Consider the following 11,955-nt stretch of genomic DNA (forward strand, 5'->3'; position numbering starts at 1 on the left):
TGGTGAGGGTGGGTGTAAGGACAGTATGACCTGGTTGATGCAAACAATAGATACGTTAAATCCATTTCTAAGCACAAGCTCCCTGGAAATGTTGTCCCATTGGTTTTCTGTAATTAAATAAAACATAAAATTATCTCCCTGGAAAAAGCAGCCGCGCTCTGTTCAGCAAATAAAACGTTAAAAAATATATTATTATTTATTTCTTAGCAGACGCCCTTACCCAAGGGTGACTTACAGTTGTATACCAAAAATACATATCAAGAATTACAGTATATACCCCTTATGTAGGTTACATTCATGAAACATACAAAAAGACTCTTGTATATATTTATAAAAGAAAGAAAAAATAATGAATTATTTTCAATGTCTAACGTTCGAAATATACACGTCAATTTCACATGTATTACATACATCCTAACTAGTCATATATTTAAAAAACAGCTTTTTAAAAAAAAAAAAAAAAAACTACATCCTTAATGATAACATCTTTACCGCGTCTCTCGAATGCTCTGGCTTCTCTTCAGTTTGAATAAATCTTTCTAAGGACTAAGGCTTAGAGGGCAGTGGCATTGCCCGCTCCCTCCGAGGGTCTGTGAGAGGTTTGTTCAAGGGAGGAGGATCAGACCTTTTTTTATTTTTGACTGGCTTCTCTTCAGCTCGGCAACTTTTTGGAAGACTAATGCTCAGGCTGATTTTGGCTTGCCCAATCCAGGCCGAGGATCTTTCAAGATTTTGTTGACTGTTGAGAGCAGCTTTTCTTTTTCAGGCGGTTCCAGTTTTTTCTTTTTCAGGCGGTTCAAGTTTTTCCAGACGTTCCTGGAGTTCGAGAGAAGGAGGACCTACCATCCAGATGACCTTTGATGACCCTTTGATGACCTAGACGACCTCATCCCCAGCCCTTGATCGTGATCGAGATCCAGACCGAGAGAGCAGCCGGCACCCAGAAGAAAGCGCCATCTGGGAGGAGCAGAGGGTGGCCCCGGACCCCGAGGAGGCGTCACAGCCACGATTCTTCCTGCGTGGTCTCGGTGCCAAGCAGTGCCCCCTATTCTGCCAGGGAAGGACACCAGAAGGGCATTATGGGTAGGCTCCTAAAAAATCCTAAATCCTTTATTATTATTATTATTATTATTATTATTATTATTATTATTATTATTATTTATTTCTTAGCAGACGCCCTTATCCAGGGCAACTTACAATCGTAAGTAAATACATTTCAAGTGTTACAGTACAAGTAATAATACAATAAGAGCAAGATAAATACAGTGACTTTGGTTCGAGCAAGTACAAGTGTGACAAAATACAATTCAATAATACAGCAGATAACAGTGACAGTGATAATTACATCAGGATATGATTAAATACAAAATACTACAGATTAAACACTTGGCAGATTACAGTACTCTGAAGTACAGGATTAAATGCAGTAAAATAGGGGGCAGATAAGAGCAAATAAAGTGCATTTAAAGAAGGGTGATAAGTGTCCCAGGGGAAAAACAGAGGAGTTCTACAGGTGCTGTCTGAAGAGGTGAGTCTTGAGGAGGCGCCGGAATGTGGTCATGGACTGGGCAGTCCTGACATCTGTAGGAAGGTCATTCCACCACTGCGGAGCGAGGGTGGAGAAGGAGCGGGCTCTGGAGGCAGGGGAGCGTAGAGGAGGTAGAGCCAGTCTTCTAGTGCAGGCGGAGCAGAGAGGTCGAGTGGGGGTGTAGGGAGAGATGAGGGTCTGGAGGTAGCTGGGTGCAGTCTGGTCAAGGCATCTGTAGGCTAGTACAAGAGTCTTGAATTGGATGCGAGCGGTGACCGGTAGCCAGTGGAGTGAGCGGAGTAGTGGAGTTGCGTGGGAGAAGCGAGGCAGAGAGAACACCAGGCGGGCAGCGGAGTTCTGGATGAGCTGGAGCAGACGGGTGGTGGACGCAGGGAGGCCAGCCAGGAGGGAGTTGCAGTAGTCTAGGCGGGAGAGTACCAGGGCCTAGACCAGGAGCTGGGTGGCGTAGTTGGTGAGGAAAGGTCGGATTCTTCGGATGTTGCTCAGGAAGAATCGGCAAGTGCGTGCCAGAGTGGAGATGTGCTGGGAATAAGAGAGGCAGGGGTCCAGGGTGACTCCGAGGTTCTTAGCGGAGGAAGAGGGAGAGAGTGTGGTAGATTCCAGAGCAACAGAGATAGAGAGATCAGAGGAGGGGGAGGAGGAGGGAAAGAAAAGGAGGTCAGATTTAGAGAGGTTGAGTTTGAGGTGATGCGAGTGCATCCAGGAGGAAATAGCAGACAGACAGATAGAGATACGGGATTAGATGGTGGAGTCAGAGGTGGGGAAGGAGAGGAAAATCTGAGCATCATCAGCATAGAAATGGTATGAGAAACCATAGGATGCGATGAGGGGGCCCAGGGAGCGGGTGTAGAGAGAGAACAGGAGAGGACCCAAGATTGGAGAGGGTCGAGCAGAGAGCGGTTGGACAGGAAAGCAGAGAGCTGGCAGTGTACAGCCCGCTCGAGGGTTTTGGAGAGGAAGGGTAGGAGGGAGACAGGATGGTAGTTCTGGAGGGAGGTGGTGTCGAGGGTAGGTTTTTTGAGGATGGGAGTGATAGAGGCTTTTTTGAAGACAGAGGGAAAGAGACCAGAAAGTAGAGAGGTGTTGAGAAGGGAGGAGATGAAGGGAAGTAGAGCAGGAGCAGCAGCTTGAAAGAGGTGAGTGGGGAGGTGGTCCAGGGCACACGTGGTGGGTTTGTGACCCTGGAGCAGGGAGGAGAGGTCAGAGTCTGAGAGGGGCGAGAAGGTGGAGAAGGAGGATGAGTTAGTAGGGGAGGCTTGGATTACAGATTGGAAATAAGTACATTTAGCAGAAGAGAGAGTAAAGGAGAAGGAGGAGAGTGCAGTAAAGGTCTAGGGCAGCAGGGAGTTTGGTTCTCTTCCATTTCTTTTCAGCAGATCGCAGTGTGATTCTTGCTGAGCGGAGCGCAGAGGAGAGCCAGGGTTGGGGAGGGGAGGGGCGAGCAGGTCAGGAGGTGAGGGGACAGAGGGAGTCGAGGGAGGAGGTGAGGAAGGAGAAGAGGGTGGAGGTAGCAGAGTCTACGGAGAGTTGTGAAAAGGAGTCGATAGGAGGGCGGTGAGAGAGAGCAGTAGAGACAAGGACAGGGGGAGAGAGAGTGGAGGTTACAGCGAGAGGTGACAGTGGGGGTAGGAGGAGCAGGGAGAGAGGGGAGAGACAGAGAAAAAGAGATGAAATAGTGATCAGAGAGGTCAAGGGGGTGACAGAGAGGGTGGAGGGGCAGCAGGCCCTGGAGAAGGTGAGGTCCAGTTGACGGCCAGCTTTGTGGGTAGGAGGGGATGGAGAGAGACAGAAGTCAAAGGAGTGAAGGACAGGGAGGAATCCATCAGAGTGGCTGGGGTTGGAGAGATGGATGTTGAAGTCACCTAACAGGACAGTTGGGGTAGACAGAGAGGGGAAGGAGGAGAGTAGATAGTCGAGTTCATCAAGAAAGTGAGCGAGAGGCCCGGGGGGATGGTACAGTACAATTAGCAGGAGTTGACAGGGAGAGGTTAGTTGGACTGCATGAAATTCAAAGGTATTAACAGAGAGTGAGGAGAGATCTGAGGGGACAGAAAAGAGTAAGGAGGGAGAGAGGAGAAGACCAGTCACACCTCCCCGTCCAGTGAGACGCGGGGTATGGGACAGGACGTAGAGAGAGGACAGGGCAGCAGGAGTTACAGTGTTATCAGGGGACAGCCAGGTTTCAGTGAGAGCAAGGAAATCAAGAGAGAGGTGGGAGGCAAAGGCAGAGATGAAATCAGCATTGTTAGCAGAAGAGTGACAATTCCAGAGTGTACCAGAGAGTGTGCGGGAGGGGGGGAGAGGCAGAGGGATGAGGTTAGTATGGGTTAATTTTCAGTGTAATATGTGTATAATGTACTGATTATGAGACTCTTTTATATGTTTAGGGACTCTGTTTGTTAATAACCTCTGTTATTATTATGGAGGGTCTCAAACATAGTAAAAAAAAAATGCACTACAATACAACTTGCTTTATTTTCTTTCTTTCTGTCTTTTCTTTGTAATAGGCTATAAACTAAGGGTACAACAGACGCCATTTTTAGGGGAGGGCTATTTTTGACGGATGTCCGGTAAAAAGGGATGGGTCATAAATCACTCAAAAGCGTGGGAAAAAGGGGAGAGGCTTAAGGGCCATAAATCAATCAAAGCGTGGGGAAAGGGGAGGGGCTTAATGTTCATAAATCAATCAAAGGGGCGGGGCTTAAAAAGTGACAGATGTTGTACCGCCTTTACTACTAACATTCATAAGCACACTGAGGTCACGACTCGATCACGCTCCCCACCACCCCACAGGTGCACTCACTCACATGCACAGGCACTCAGGACATAGACCAAACACGGAACAGTGTCACAAAACCATATGACACAGAGTGCTACAATATATATATATTGAGAGGAACGGTAGTTCCTCGTACAAGTTAGAAAAACTTGTTTGAAACTACCGAGTCTCTATACAGCTCAAAGAGTTGAGCTGTTTTTACCATGTTGCAGCGGCAAAACTAAATCACTTAGAATTACCATCTGTATCAGTATCAAAAGTCTGAAACTTTCTTACATCAAATGTGAAAAAAAATGTACATACCTCTTATACACAATGAGATATAAGTCATCAAACTAAGGTAAAATTGTTATTCTTCTTCCTCTTCCATCTACTTTTTAAGGATGTGTAGCGACTATTCAAACAGAAAAGCTAAATAACTGGACATCTATCAATCATGTGATTCCACAAGTTGGTCAACGTCAAAATAAACCAGGGAATGCAAGCAGTTTCATACCCACACCATTTATATTAAACCATTTATTTATGTTTTAAAACAGCACATATCGCAGGAAGAAAGAAAAAAAATACTGTGGTTTGAACTTGCAACATGACGTTCTTGAACACACGACCTTAGCCCACTGCACAGTTGTTGAAATGCGTTCATTTTCAGGTGCATTCCAAATTCTAAAATGGGCAGCAGTGTGGAGTAGTTGTTAGGGCTCTGGACTCTTGACCGGAGGGTTGTGGGTTCAATCCGCGGTGGAGGACACTGCTGCTGTACCCTTGAGCAAGGTACTTTACCTAGATTGCTCCAGTAAAAACCCAACTGTATAAATGGGTAACTGTATGTAAAAATAATGTGATATCTTGTAACAATTGTAAGTCGCCCTGGATAAGGGCGTCTGCTAAGAAAGAAATAATAATAAGTGTGTCTGCTAAAATATATATATATATATAATAATATGTGTGTTTGGTTGGTACTTGGATGGGAGACTGCCTGGCAATACCAGGTACTTCAAACTTTTCTTTGAAGTTTTACTTGTATTATTAACAAATAATAGATTAACTTTTAATTTATTGCTGATTTACTTTTAATTTATTGAAGTGGCTTTTTTGAAGGCAGAGGGAAAGAGACCAGAAAGGAGAGAAGTGTTGAGAAGGGAGGAGATGAAGGCAAGTAGAGCAGGAGCAGCAGCTTGAAAGAGGTGAGTGGGGAGGGTGTCCAGGGCACACATGGTGGGTTTGTGACCCTGGAGCAGGGAGGAGAGGTCAGAGTCTGAGAGGGGCGACAAGGTGGAGAAGGAGGGTGAGTTGGTAGGAGATAGAGGAGGATAGAGAGTTATGTTAGATGCAGATAAGATTTTTTCTTATTTAATTTTGGTTGTTTCACTAAAAAAATATCACATCAATTTCTTTGAGCCCATGAAATGTGCTCATCTTTCTAAACTTTCCACAGTCTTTGATTTTATTTTCTCACTATATTGCATCATATCAATGTACTACATGTTTATAGTCCTGTAAACTGTATTTATTGTCCTATATTGAAAGGCACTGTGTGCAATGGTGTCTTCTGTTATTGATTGTTTTAATCATAAAAAAACACTTTCCGGGCAAGATTCCTGTCATATCAGATTTCAGTGCATTCATTGCTTTAGTGCAAATAACAATGAATGCAAAAACAAATAAAATAATGAAGAAAAAAAAACCCTGTAGGCAGCAGATTTTAATCAAAACCCAAACCAAATGTGTTCCTTATCCCAGGTCTGTAACATATTTCAACATCATTTATTATTCAGCTGTCATGAAACAATGTGATCCAAAAACATTCAAGATTAACCTTTTAATTCATGTTCACCTTTACTGAATTGGTAAGACTAAACTGTGTGTTACTGGAAACTGTGTGTGTGCCATTGTGCTTGACAATGTGTAATGTTGTGTAATATGAATGAGCTGAGGCAAGCAGTTTCCAATGGGATTGGTGTGATTGATGCTGTGACATTGCAGATCCTCATTGATAAATGCTGGACACTAAATAGAGGTCATTTTCAACAGTTTTTGTTGTATGAATGTCTTACCCACTTGTTTACCATAATTTCCCCTCAGCAGTGTCTTTCAGGGCATTAGGGTAAGGAGCTGCTTGAAGGTGTTGAAAGGTGGGGACAGTTTCACTATCAACATGAAATGACGTTGCAAGTGATAGTGTAGCGCTTTCTTTAATCGAGTATAACCTGGAAACGTAAAGAAAGTGGAATATGCGGTTTTAATGTCTCAGACAGACTACAAAAGCCTTGTGTAATATTCTAAAAGGAAAAATGCTTTCAGAAAATTCGAGGAGGGAAATTCATTTTGTATTTCTGCTGGTGTCCTACCTGTGACCTAAAGGATGCTGAATTAATGGGCAGGTCAACAACATACGGTTTATGTTCACCAAGCAAATTAACAAGCACTCAAACTACAATAAATATTTTCCATATATTCAGGTGTTCACATAACTGGTACGCAGGTATGCATGCACTAAATAAGCAGCATACTTCCATGTTGCTTATGCGACGTGGAGGCGTCCATGACGTGGACAGTTTAGGGTAGCAGGATTGTCTTCACTTACTTCCTGTAGGTATGTATCCTTGATAATAATAGTCTGATTTATTTACTTCAATGCCAAAATCGGAAAACATACACAATCGTTGCCTTTCAGACTTAACAATAATAGTAAATGTTGTGGATTATTTAGGCCTACTTAAATATGCCGCTATTTTAGTTAGCTAATTAAAACAGCCTTTGCCTTTATATAATTGTGTTCACCCAAATCTTGTTGATAAAACAAGCGTTTACTACACAGCTGCAAAAACCTTCAGTCATCCAGCGTTTGAAAAACACAGAGAGTGCTGAACACGTAAAAAGTTGTTGAAGTTATGTTGGCTGCAAATCTCAGTCCTGAAGAAAAATCAAGTCGTCCACTCGACCGATGGCAACAAAAAGCAAAAGAAGAACAGAACGTAACTCTTAAGAATATTTTTTTTTTTTGCATTTCATGAGGCCTAACATGCACGTCCTATTCGCAACTATGAAGAAGATGTTGTACTTTTAAAGTGGCTGGGTGTAAACGTTGGAAGTGCTTATCACAGCAATACAGGGGGTGCACAGATACCATTGCAGACGTGATTAATTGTGCATTGCAAGAGAAACTGAAATCCACTGATTTCTGGGGTCTGGTGTTTCGAAAAAAGGGGAATTTTCTTCCGACTTCCTTGGTCTTATTCAACTAGATGAAAAGCGCTCAGGATATTGTGAGTGGAATTGTGAACCTGTTTCATGTTTCAGGATTAGGGGATGCACGGATGGGGCCCGAGTAAATGTTGTACAGAACCTACGCAGCATGGTTGTCATAGGGGATTCCCTTGTTCATATTCTGTGCACTGCACATACGCTAGAAAATTGCTCAAAATCAGCTGATCGTTCAGTTCCATCCTGCGAGATATTCAATCGCTGTGTTGTTAGGCTGCTGAGCTGCTATTTGCAAAAAGACCAGGCAAAAAAAAAAAAAAATAGCAACATAAATATTGTGATAACCGGCAATCCAGATTCCTTCTTAAACATTCATCAGCTATTGTTGTTGTTTCTTACACTGCCATTAAGCAGTGTTGCATCTCAGTTGTTCGAACTGACAGAGGAGGAGGTGGAGCTAGACAGTGACTTGAATGAAGACGCCTAATTTTGCTGAGTACCAAACCACTTCTGCTGGTACTAATGTGAGAACCTAATGAAAAACAAATATGTGAACCCCTGGTAATAGATTATGGAAGCCAAGTTATAGAGGCAGCAATTAAGAGTCAATTAAAGAGTTTAGAAGCAATTCAGGCACAGGCATTAAGAATATGTACAGGAACAATGAGATCATCACCAATTGAGGCTTTGCAAGTAATGACAGGAGAGATGCCACTAAGATTAAGGAGAAAATTACTTAATATAATATATTGGAATAAGATTCAATCTTTTAGTGAGGAACATCCAGTGAGGGGGAGTATTGAAACGAATTGGTATCAAATTGGTAATGGAATATAACATGGGAAAAAGCTGATGGAACATTCACGTTCCATATGACAAACTGACCAAAAGAGATTAAGATTGAGGAAATCAAAAGAATGGAAAATCGAGATAAAATATTGATGCCAAAACAGATGTATAAGAAACCAAAAATATGTAAACTGTTAACCACGATAATTAGCAAGAAAGGAGATACAATGTAAACTAAGATAAAAGGACAGGAATATGTTAGAAATAAGGAAGAGATGTTACATATATACACAGATGGATCAAAAGACCCTAAATCTGGGAAAACAGAATATGCTTACTATATACACACATGTAAAAGGGGAAGATTATCAGATCGTTTATCAGGATTTACTGCAGAGTGTGTGGCAATTCTTATGGCCATAGACAAAATAGAGGAATTTAAAGAAAATGATATTGTGATTTTTACAGATTCTCTAAGCTCGATACAGGCATTAGAATCAGAAACAGGAAATAGGATAGATATTATAAACAAAATTATCCAGAAATTACATACTAACTACAAAAATGGTAAAAAAGATATATATATATTCATTCTGTTAGCCTGGATTCCAAGTCACTCTGGTATCTTAGGAAATTAAATTGTGGATTTTGAAGCAAAAAAAGCATCTCAAATCGTAATAACAATACCTTTGAGTCCTGCAGAGATGAATGCTGTGGCTAAATCAAACATAATGAATGTATGGCAAGAACAATGGGAAAACAGTGGAAACAAGATTATATTATAAAAATCACTCAAGTAGGGAAATACAAACAAGAAACTAATATTAATAGACAAAGTTTAGGACACACAGCATTACACCATCATTTCTACAGGACTGGGAGTCATGAGAATGGGTTATGTAGTAATTGTAGTGAACAAGAAACAGTGGAACATATACTCAAGAAATGCAATACATATATTCAGAAGAGACATATTAAACAGAACATTAAGGGAAATAGAAATTGAAGTAACAACAGTAAATGATACTTTGCAGATAGAAGCGAGAGAAAAACAAATGGAGAAAGAGAAATGTATAGTTAAATTTATAAAAAAAACATAGGGAAATGGGAGAAAACATAAGAGAACTAATATATATATATATATATATATATATATAGTGGTTTGCAGAAGTATTCACCCCCCTGCAAAGTTTTCACATTTTGTTGGCACCTGAGCGTACTCCACGACAAATCTACACAAACTACTCCACATTGATAAAGTTAAATAAATGCATATAGAATATAAATAAGCAAGATTTACATAGAAAAACAGATTAATCTCAGTTGCATAAGTATTCAACCCCTTTGCTACTGCAGCCCTAAATCAGCTCAGGTGCAGATGATTTGTTTGAAAGATCATAAAATTAGTGAAATGGTTTTAGCCTGTGTGTACTCAAAGTGGTTTAACTTGTAGATAATTTCCCTCAGGTATATAAAGAATTTCAAGCTACAACTCACATAGTGATCCAATAAAGCAACCATGAAGACCAAGGATCTTTCAAAACAAGTCCGGGATAAAGTGGTAGAGAGGCACAGAGCTGGAGAAGGGTACAAGGATCTTTCAAAACAAGTCCGGGATAAAGTGGTAGAGAGGCACAGAGCTGGAGAAGGGTACAAGAACATTTCAAAGGTGCTGATTATCCCTCTCAGCACAGTGAAGTCCATCAAGTGGAAGATGCATCATACCACCCAGACACTACCCAAATCAGGTTGCCCTCCCAAACTGAGCAGCCGGGCAAGCAGGAAACTGGTTTGGGATGTCACTCTGAAGCCAATAAGGACCTTGAGAAATCTAGAGATCTGCAAAGTTCTGTGTCTGAGATGGGAGTCAGTGTTCACACATCAACAATAAGCCAGTCCCTACACAAAGCTGGGCTGTATGGACAGCTGGCAAGAAAGAAGCCATTACTCAAAAAGCCTCATCTTAAAGCATGTGTGAAGTTTGCGAAAAAGCATGTAGATGAATAGATGAAACTGCAGACATGTGAAAAATGGTTTTGTGGTCAGAAAAGTCGACGAAAATTGAACTTTTCCATCTAAATCCAAGCGTTACGTCTGGTGCAAGCCCAACACATCACCCAGTCAACACCATCCCAACTGTCAAGTATGGTGGTGGCAGCATCATGTTATGGGGATGCTTCTCTTCAGCAGGGACTGGGAAGCTTGTCAGGACAGAGGGGAGAATGGATGGTGCAAAGTTGGAGGCTGTGTGGTCCAGTGGTTAAAGAAAAGGGCTTGTAACCAGGAGGTCCCCGGTTCAAATCCCACCTCAGCCACTGACTCATTGTGTGACCCTGAGCAAGTCACTTAACCTCCTTGTGCTCCGTTTTTCAGGTGAGACGTAATTGTAAGTGACTCTGCAGCTGATGCATAGTTCACACACCCTACTCTCTGTAAGTCGCCTTGGATAAAGGCGTCTGCTAAATAAACAAATAATAATAAATAATAACAGGTGAATCCTTGAGGAAAACCTGTTTGAGTCAGCCAAAACTGAAACTGGGGAGGAAATTCCTTGAAGATTGCAGTCCATCGATGATCCCCAACAAAATTAACAGAACTGGAGCAATTTTTCCATGAAGAATGGGGAAAAATGTCACCATGCTGCAAAAGGTGCTTCTACCAAGTACTGACTTAAGGGACTGAATACTTATGCAACCAATAAATTTCATTTTGTACATTTTCTTTGCAAGTTTTGCTGACATTTAACCTCCTCCTCATATAACAGTGTTCAGTTTAACTACTACAGCTTCGAATAAAAAAGGTTTGTCTGAAAAACTGTGCATACATTATTTGTAATTAAACAAAATGTGACATTATTGGTAGGGGGTGAATACTTCTGCAAATCACTATATATATACATATAAATGCAAAACTTGCTTATAACTAATTTAAGTGCATATTTAATATGGAACACATCTAGTAACCCATATATGCTCAAATGGTACAATATGCTACACAGATTAGTAGAGGACAATGGGCTACTATGCCACGTGTGAAATACGGTCATAGGACACATGGTCTGGCGCTTGGACCCCGGTCATTGCTGCTATATTTATTATTATTATTATTATTATTATTATTATTTTTATGAACAGTGGTAGATACAATTGAGTTTTTCAATGCAGATTCGTTCTTCTGCTTATTTATTTTCCAACGTTTTGCATATCCTTGTTTACAAATCTATAAAAAAAACAAAATGAATACTTTCGTTTTATACTTGGGGGTGTACAATACAATGGGAATTTTGTTCTAAAGTAAAACTTGTTACTTAATACCCGCTGACATACATCCTTTTAACAGTACGTTACTGTAATGCTGTCATTTAGTTATGTCGTTGCTATCAGGTTGTGTGTTAGCAGCTTCATCATGGTTGCATCTCAAGTATTTGAAGATGTTAGTGATCTTACATAATAAACAGCGGGTCTCAAATAGGCGCTGGGGGCTACTGGCAAATATTGTAAATAAACACTGGGGTGTTTAAAGAAGTTTTATGGCATTCAGATGTTTTTCATTAGTAGCTTGAAGTACACTATTAGTATACCTAAATTGTAGGTTGAATTTACTTAAGTATAAAATAATACAACTTTAAGTA

At 41.1% G+C, this 11,955-nt stretch overlaps 1 protein-coding gene across 1 annotated transcript in view; it reads left to right on the forward strand.

The window, feature by feature from the left end:
* LOC131706685 (interferon-induced protein 44-like) overlaps positions 1–11,955 on the forward strand; it is a 212,275-nt gene that overhangs the window by 141,162 nt on the left and 59,158 nt on the right. The gene's annotated exons all lie outside the window — the stretch shown is intronic.

Source organism: Acipenser ruthenus, chromosome 36, assembly GCF_902713425.1.
Source record: "Acipenser ruthenus chromosome 36, fAciRut3.2 maternal haplotype, whole genome shotgun sequence".
Classification (NCBI taxonomy): Eukaryota; Metazoa; Chordata; class Actinopteri; order Acipenseriformes; family Acipenseridae; genus Acipenser; species Acipenser ruthenus.